General features: G+C 34.2%; 1 pseudogene; it reads right to left on the bottom strand.

The window, feature by feature from the left end:
- Positions 1-185: 185 nt before the first annotated feature.
- Positions 186-2,709, bottom strand: LOC129310666 (probable methyltransferase TCM_000336; annotated as a pseudogene).
- Positions 2,710-8,388: the final 5,679 nt, after the last annotated feature.

Below are 8,388 nucleotides of genomic sequence, written 5' to 3'. Positions count from 1 at the left end.
TTGGGCCGATTGTGATATTTCATGAGAAAGCCCAATAGGTGGGATGAGGTCATTTTCGCCCTGATTACTCGTCTGGTCCAAGTTCATTTAATATCATGACTTGATAAATCAACGATCTTCCATGAATAAATCAAATGGATTATAAAAACTACATATTGTGGGGGGGGGGGGGGGACCAGAGAAAATTATGGATCAAGTCATTCCATTCAGAGAGAAGACTATATAACAAGTATTGTTCACCAAATTGGACTCGATGCATCTCACACACACGCATGTCCATGCGCGCATAGAACTTGTCAAAACATTACTTTTAAAGAGAGTCACAAGTTAAACTAAGAAATAATAATAGAATTGTATAGATGCCAACGATGCTTTAAGATGAAGGAGGAGACAGTTTTGGTTTACGGCGGCAAGCCCGAGGGGAATATGCAGTGGCATATATATAAGTACGACTAAAGCTTAGTTTAATTCACATAAATCTCGTACGAGCTATGAGGATGGAAGATCAGAATAATTATATATAGTCATAATTTTGTGAGAAGGAGGACATAGTTGATGGGGTTGATGGGGTGCAAGGGCCAGTTCTTGATCGACGAGGGAGGCATAGATGTCAAATAAACTATCTAAAATAGTGTCTCCGAAGTGACTGCAAATCATGGACTGTTGGATTGCCCTAATTGCTCTGGCAAGTACGGTGCCATACGTTGCCTTGGCCGCCCCAGTCGTCTCTATCTCAGACATCTCTATCCTCTCCAACTCAAACGACCCTTCTTTCCTCACTTCCTCTTCTATCTCTTCCTTCGATGCAGCGTAGAAATGCACATCGTACGAATCTAGCTTCTCCTCTTCTATTTCTCCCTTCATGTACAAATCAAACTAATTGACTATCGGATACCTAACCCATGTGTCCGGGCAACAGAATATTCTCAAGTTTTGAGAATAATTTTCAAACAAAATAGACGTTGATTCGAAACTTTTGTTTGAATGGGAACTTTTTTGTCGCATTTTGATTTACAATTTCTCATAAATGGACCCTTTAGACATTACTTTTTCTTATCCAAGAAAGTCAAGTCACAAGATTATCCCGGAATGGATAATTTATAACTTTAATATTCCATACTTACAATGAAATGATGCATTTTAAGTTATCACCAAACAAAAATATTATAGTACAATATCCTATCAAAAACAAAATTGTAGTACATTAGTATAATCAAGTTCATAAAATTGCATGTCAAAATATTATTTCTGGTTCAAAATTATTAGAGGGATCAGTAAATATTCATTCAAAAACTACACAAAAATTTATAAATATGTATAATAATTTTGGATGTAGGTTTATTTATTTAATGATAATGTGTGTGTGTGTGTGTGTGTGTGTGTGTAAGATTCTGAATTTTCTAATATGACAGTTACTAATTTTTCCTTGCTTTTGGGACTGAGGAAAAATGAAATAAAACGGAAACAGAAGTCACAGGCAGTAACACGTACAGTTAAATAATGCTAAAGTTAGATTGAAATTCAAGATATGAATGCAGGTAATATTCCTACCTTGGAGACCAAAATGGAAAACGAACGCGTGAGAATTTCCCACAAGAAAGAGTTGCCTCTGTCAACATGTTCAGGCCCTCTTCTTCCCAGAAGGATTATCGCCATTTTTCCCCCCACCACGAGTTCTTCAGACCTTGATCTGAGGAACGAGGCAAAGTCTTCTTGGAATTGCTTATAGTACGCTTCAGCCACTACTGCTGGACTCGATTCTGTAATGTAAACGCTTCCCTTGTTCACAGGCCTCCCCTGCTCGTCATAAAGCCCTGGAGGAACCTGCATATGCAAGCACTTTATTAATGGAGATATAATGAAAGATCATTCATGTTGATCAGTCCCGTCTGAGCTTAATTACCCTGGAAAGCCAGTGCAAGCAGTGAGAGGAGTGGACAAAGTGCAAGCAAGTGTTGGGGAAAAGTCTTCCGTAGAAGGAACCAGGGTAAGCTCCGATGAAAATGAGAGGATCGAATTCATTGATGCTGTTCCTGTACTGCTTGAGAGAGCTGTGGAAGTCGGGGAGCGCCTGGAAGATTGAGTTGAAATCATTTGTAGGAAGATCGTTAAGGTAAACCCTGAACTCAGAAAGTGCAGGCTGTGGAATGTTGTGGTTTATGATAAAGCCTTGGATGGCTATGAAAACGTCTTTGATGAATGAGAGTGTGTTGGATCCAGAGGAACAACCCAAGTCAGCGATTCCAAAGCTGGAAGGAGTGGTTGCAAGGTAGAGACTTTCAAGTGCATCCATGATGATGTGCTTCACCTCATCAGATGCCTTCTTCTGTCAAATTTCAAAGTAGGACATCAAAATATGAAGCTCGAAATGAGAACTACAGAAAGAAAGAGAACCTGAAGTGAGGAGTTTTCGGCGTAGCTATTGTTGCCACTTCCTGCAGTCATGTGGAACACTTTTTGTGGATCCATGCTGCTGTTAGCTGCTGTATTCAGCGAAGGGTGGTCTGCTTTCAGACTTCCAAGGGTGATTTCAATGATTCAGCCTTCTGGTTTTTGTGCTCTACCCTGCCCTCTCCAACTTACAAAATAACTAGTTTCGCTTCAAATTTTATAATCTGCCAAAGGTCTAAAACCTACTGTTTGGGCTAGAATCAAAATGTTGCTTGTCAAAGGCTATAACCTAAAGTGGGTTGAGAATTAAAGAGTTAGGCTCAATCAGCTAGCTCAGATCTTACAAAAATAATTAAGTCATACGACAGGCACTCGAATCCCTTAAGTTTTGGAATCACATGAGACCATTGGCATATAACACCAAAATTTAAATGAGCCTTGAATCTCATGGAGATATAACCAATAGCTTCAAGTATTTTGAAGACACGGGCTGATAGTTAAACAATAAGACACGCCATGAAGTAAAATGTGCATACCCAATCCCTAATATTTCGTGAGTATTTTCGAATTCCATGGAAGCAACCATTGTAGCTCTATCATTATAAATAGAGGATCAAATCATAAAAAGAGGACACCAACACTAATCCAAAGACTGACATTTTGCACCTATAACTCTTAGATTTATCAGATAGCTTTTACCATTAGTTTCATTTCCACTTTCAGACTTGTAATCCTTTACGTTTTGTAATCCTTTTGCATTAATCAAACATTTGTTCCATTAATTCTTGCATATCTTTTACATTCGAGTAAATTGTGATAAAGGAACCCAGGAATCCTTTGTCATCAATTGAAACTCATCATCTCTAGTATACTGATAATTTATTGTTCTCGACGAACACCTATGCATTTCTTTTGTTTAATCCTTTTGTCCTACTTCTTCTCATGTTAAGCAAACTGTGGCTCTTCATAACATCTAGTGGTTTTGGGTATTTTTGGAGGAAATGGAAATCGTTTCTAATTTCTTTTGGAAGTCTACAAAACGTTTTTAAGGAAAGTGACATATTAAGTAAAAGTTTGTATTGAATTCTCTCTCTCTCTCTCTCCCTCCTTCTCTATATTGACAAAACCATTTATTTTATTATGCATGATTGATGAATTGATAATAATAATATTTGATTAATGAAACGGAATAACGCATGGACGAACGATTTAATTAGAGAATGAAAACGAGAGTTTCTCTTTCATTCAGTTTCTGTACCAATTAAGATGGTCTGCAATAATATACAATCAAAAGACACAGGAGATAAGACTGTTGACATTTTATGAGGCTGTGGATCTACACTTCCCTTTTTATAATAAAAGAATTTTAAAGCGTTCAAATTCATTTATTTAATCAATGTGCTAAGCGGTTACAAAACCTATACTTCCTAATGATTCGGTGGCCATATCAAGCCCTTGAAGTGATAGTTATAAGCCTCTGAATAGCAAGAGAAGACCCTCTTGTGATTTGAGCAATACTGGTACATCCACTTTGTACATCGACGTTGGTTAAAAAAAAAAAAAATTGGATGTGCCATTTTTATACCGGAAATCGACTGTATGATGCTTTCAAAACGAAGTGAATCTCATTGCTTAGGTAATGAAATTAAATTAGTATTATTTTCTTGATTAGGAAATTAAATATAAATTGATTACTTTTTCTTACATTTATTTTATTAGCCACAAGACAGCAGACCAAGTTGCTTGCATACTTAAAGCCGCCTGTCTACTTGTCTTAACTCAGTGACTTCATCTATGGGGCCTCGGCTTTCAATGATTTTTCCAATAATTATGCCTATGCTGATGTAGGTGATGTTGCAGCATACTCATTTAAATATCATCTTTAAAAGTTTTACATGTTAACCTCTGCAATTTCTCATGTCAGAAAACATGTAATGAAATTGTGTTAAATTTTACTATCCGCGCTCAATTATGTCTAGTTTTTTCCTAGGGTGAGAATCAATATGTCTATAATAAATTTGGGCGATATATAATTGTGTTAATACTGTACTTGGAGCATGTAGTAGTTATTAATTGGACAATATGCGGGGGCAGAAAGAATTGGAATTTCAGAGATGTAAAAGCAGACAAGGCTCATTGATGTCAGGACATTTTATATAACAGATGATAAATTACGAGTAATTCATTCATGTATCGATCTCCTAGTAGCATTTTCGTAGCATGAAACAACAGCTGTTCATAGAAAAATGGAGTCAAATTTTGCTTCAGAGGGCAGAGAGTTATAAATTATAATTCATGACGAATGAGAGCATCAAACAAATGAGATGCCATGCCGAATACAAACAAATTGCAATCAACTACCATCACTGTTTATTTACTCTAACAGTTAATATCTATCAGCCAGAGGTTTTGTAGGGACATGCTGCAACCTTTACGTGGATGCATAATACATAGCTAAAGTTTTTGTAATATTATTAATCGCTAATATTAATTTGTTAATAACAGTTTAATATGTGGATGCTATTACTGTGAGGCCCTGTCTCGGGTAACAAATAAGGGTTGGGCTGGGCTTACCTAAAATGGGTCATATGAAAAAATGGGCCTTACTCACAATTAATATCATGGGCCGGTGCACTACTTCTGGAGGAGTTATCCGCGACTGTGCTGGTGAATGAATTTCTGGTCTCTCGAATATTTAGGCTTATGCAGTGCACATGAAGCTGAGTGATGGACCATTTTTAAAAGGATTACCGTTATTTGTAGATATGGGCCTTCGTCACATGGCTGTAGAATTAGATTCTAAGTCTATTGTTGACACCCTGAAGACACTTCTTCGAGTGCTACAAAAAAGAGCCTTGGCTACGTTACCAGCCTTATAAACCTTTTTTTTTTTTTTTTTGTTGGGGGTGGGTTATATGGGCGTGTGTATGTTTATTTAATTTTAAATATATTTTATAATTATTTTTTAAATAATTTAATAAGTTAAAATATATTATTAGATGACAATTATGTATTAGTATAAATGCATAAGTATTTAAAGAAAATTGAAAACAATAAAAGACACCATATATCTAAAATATTAATTTTTTAAAAAAGTTATATGGAACATATACAAATGTTTATATTATAAATATATTTTCATCTATCTTTACATATTGATATTTTAAGTAAAAAGTTAGGACAGATAATACCATTTTATAAAAATATAAACCAATATATGCATTGAAAATTATATGTTTGAAAAATTTAAATGATCATTTATTGATATTATATTCAAATTGAGTGACAAAAACATTAAATATTTACCTATACAAATAGACATTATGTAAACAACTCAAGAAATTTAATTAAAAAAATTAACATGTGTGTATATATATTATAAATATATAGTTTTTCTTTTAATTAATAAGAAGTTAATACTAAAAATAAGTATACATATTATATTATATTTTTATTTAAATATGAAAAAAATAAGAGATGTATATTATGTACACATGATATATTATGAGTTGTCCTTGTGTTGCTTTTGTGAGAAGTAAGGGCTAGTTCATTAAACACATACTCTCTCCGTTCAAAAATGTAAGACATTTTTTGAGAAGTTAGATGTTAAAAAATGTAAGGCATTTTTAGTTCTTCAGGATGTAATTATTGCCTTTTTTTCTAAAAGTATCCCTATTAATAATGACTTTATATTTATTGTAAGGTGTTAATAGGGATAAATATAGAAAGAAAGGGTTAGTTGAAAAGTAAATAACTACTTTATTGGGAGAAGAGATTGATTAAAAATATTTTACATTTTTGAATGGAGGGAGTATATAATACACAAACGTATACTATATATATGTGCTGAGAGGTTGGGGTTGGCCCCACCTCAAGGACCACATAGGTCCACCCCTGGCTATGTTATAGATTAGAATATCTCTATTCATAAGCTCTTCTGGCTAAACCCAAAAAAAAAAGGAAAAAAGAGAAAAAAAAACAAACAACCTTGCTATGATATAGATTAGAAGATCTATGTTCAGTAAGCTCTAATGGCTAAGTAAGGCCATGGCGCTAAAAGACCTAATGGGATTCCAAGCTCTTGTTTTTACTTGTGGGCTAATAGCCCTCTTTGTTTTACCAAAAACATACAAGGGAGTCTGGTTAACCTGTTTCATGTCTAATACTGTTAGCATCGGCATAATTAATTAAAGCAGTAAATGGGGATTGGGGTTAGAAAAACACATCATGTCATCATACTTTACCATATAAAAGTGTAGCTAATAATAGCCCTACTGACATAATCCAATATATCTTTTATAAACATTTATGGTATCTATAATGAAAGATGTTAAATTATCTAAGTGTGAGTAGACTTAAATCGATATGAAAATTTTATATCAAATAAAGTTGATATAAAATAAAGAAGAAGAATCCATAAATTTAAGTTCTGATGTTTTGAATTAGGATATGATATCTTTTAACTACTCTTCTCCCATTTTTTCCTTTTTCCCAATTTTCCAGTAATCACTCTCCATTCCTGATAGAAGAGCTTGTGCATGCTTCATATAGCCTTATTGACATTTTCACGTCTATTATGGGGATGCTTGGTTCCTAGATCTCCCCTTCATTAATTTTTTTTGTAGTCCAATTATTTTATCAATTCAAGTGTTATCAAGGATCCAATAGAGGTTCAAATTCTTGAATATGATTAAGGGAATAATAAGTCCCTTTAACTTTAACTTGAATATTGTGATGCTGATTGCGTTTAGTAATTTTTTATTAGGCCTATCTTGAAATGAAGAAAATTGGTTTTCTAACTTATTTTGGTATGCTTAAGAAAAAGAAATATATTATTTTGACTTATAGGCTGGTGGTAGGGCTATGTAGAAGTCCTCTAGTCCTATTTGACTAGGTCAAACCTGAGACGGTTCGGTCCTCTCTAGCTGGGTTAAAAGCTGGTCCTTTAGGACTGAACAAACTAAAAAAGATCAAACTATTTTTTCAGGTTGGACTGAATAGGAGATTGAGCATTTGGACCAAGTGGTTAAGTTTGGCCCTGTTAAATTTATTTAATATAATTATAATTAATTTACTAATTATTATAATAATAAGTTAAGACTTAATACTAATAAAAACTTGATAACTTATTCACACACTCGCATGCTTATCTTAGGTCACTTACTCATAGTATCACACAACACAACTTACAACTCACACCCATTCACTCAACAAGCCCTAGCCCTAGCCCCTCTCGTCTACCACATCGTCGATCTTTGTTCATCAAGTACTCGCCTCTCACCTCTAATTCGCATTGCTCTATTGCCTATTTCCTTTGATTTGTGTTACGCCATCGCCTCTCCTCTTATTCACATCGTAACATCTTGATTTTCTAATCTAGGAACTAATTGCTAATTAAGGGTAAATTAGTAATTAGCAAGTGATTAGGATTTTGAATGATAATTTGATGTTTTGACTCATTAGCATGTTAAATGAGTAGATACAAGTGAAACAATCGCGTCCCGAAGTAAAGTGTGTGTGTACAGTGAGAATTTTTCTCACTGTGCCATGCGCTGTAGCTAATGTCGTTTGCGTCATGATGCATAGCATAAAAATTAATTGATAAATGCATGGATTAGCTCATGAAAATAGAGGGAAAAGAAAAGAAAACATAAAAGGAAAGAAGAGGAAGACATTTCTCTGCTAGTGCCTCAATTTTTAGAGCATTGGAAGGCCTTTTTATCGAATAGCTTATAGGGTAAGTTTTATATTGCCCTTAGCTTCGATCTTACTATAATTTCTCTTAATACAAGTTATAGAGAAATTGAATTCAGGAAATTTAAGGGGTTTTTTCTTACCCTTTTGTAATAAAAGGTTCTCTAGAATCAAAATAAGATTTTGCGACTGGTTTGAGATTGAATGATAAAGTTTTAAAGTTATAAGCTTTAATCAAGCCATAAACTAGTGATAAAAAGGAATGGAAATTGGGTAGAAATGTGATGGGATTAAGATAACTGA

The sequence above is a fragment of the Prosopis cineraria genome, unplaced genomic scaffold (assembly GCF_029017545.1).
Source record: "Prosopis cineraria cultivar Desert tree isolate PC_DT_omini unplaced genomic scaffold, ASM2901754v1 PC5, whole genome shotgun sequence".
Classification (NCBI taxonomy): domain Eukaryota; kingdom Viridiplantae; phylum Streptophyta; class Magnoliopsida; order Fabales; family Fabaceae; genus Prosopis; species Prosopis cineraria.
This window is presented reverse-complemented; position numbering and strand designations above follow the sequence as displayed.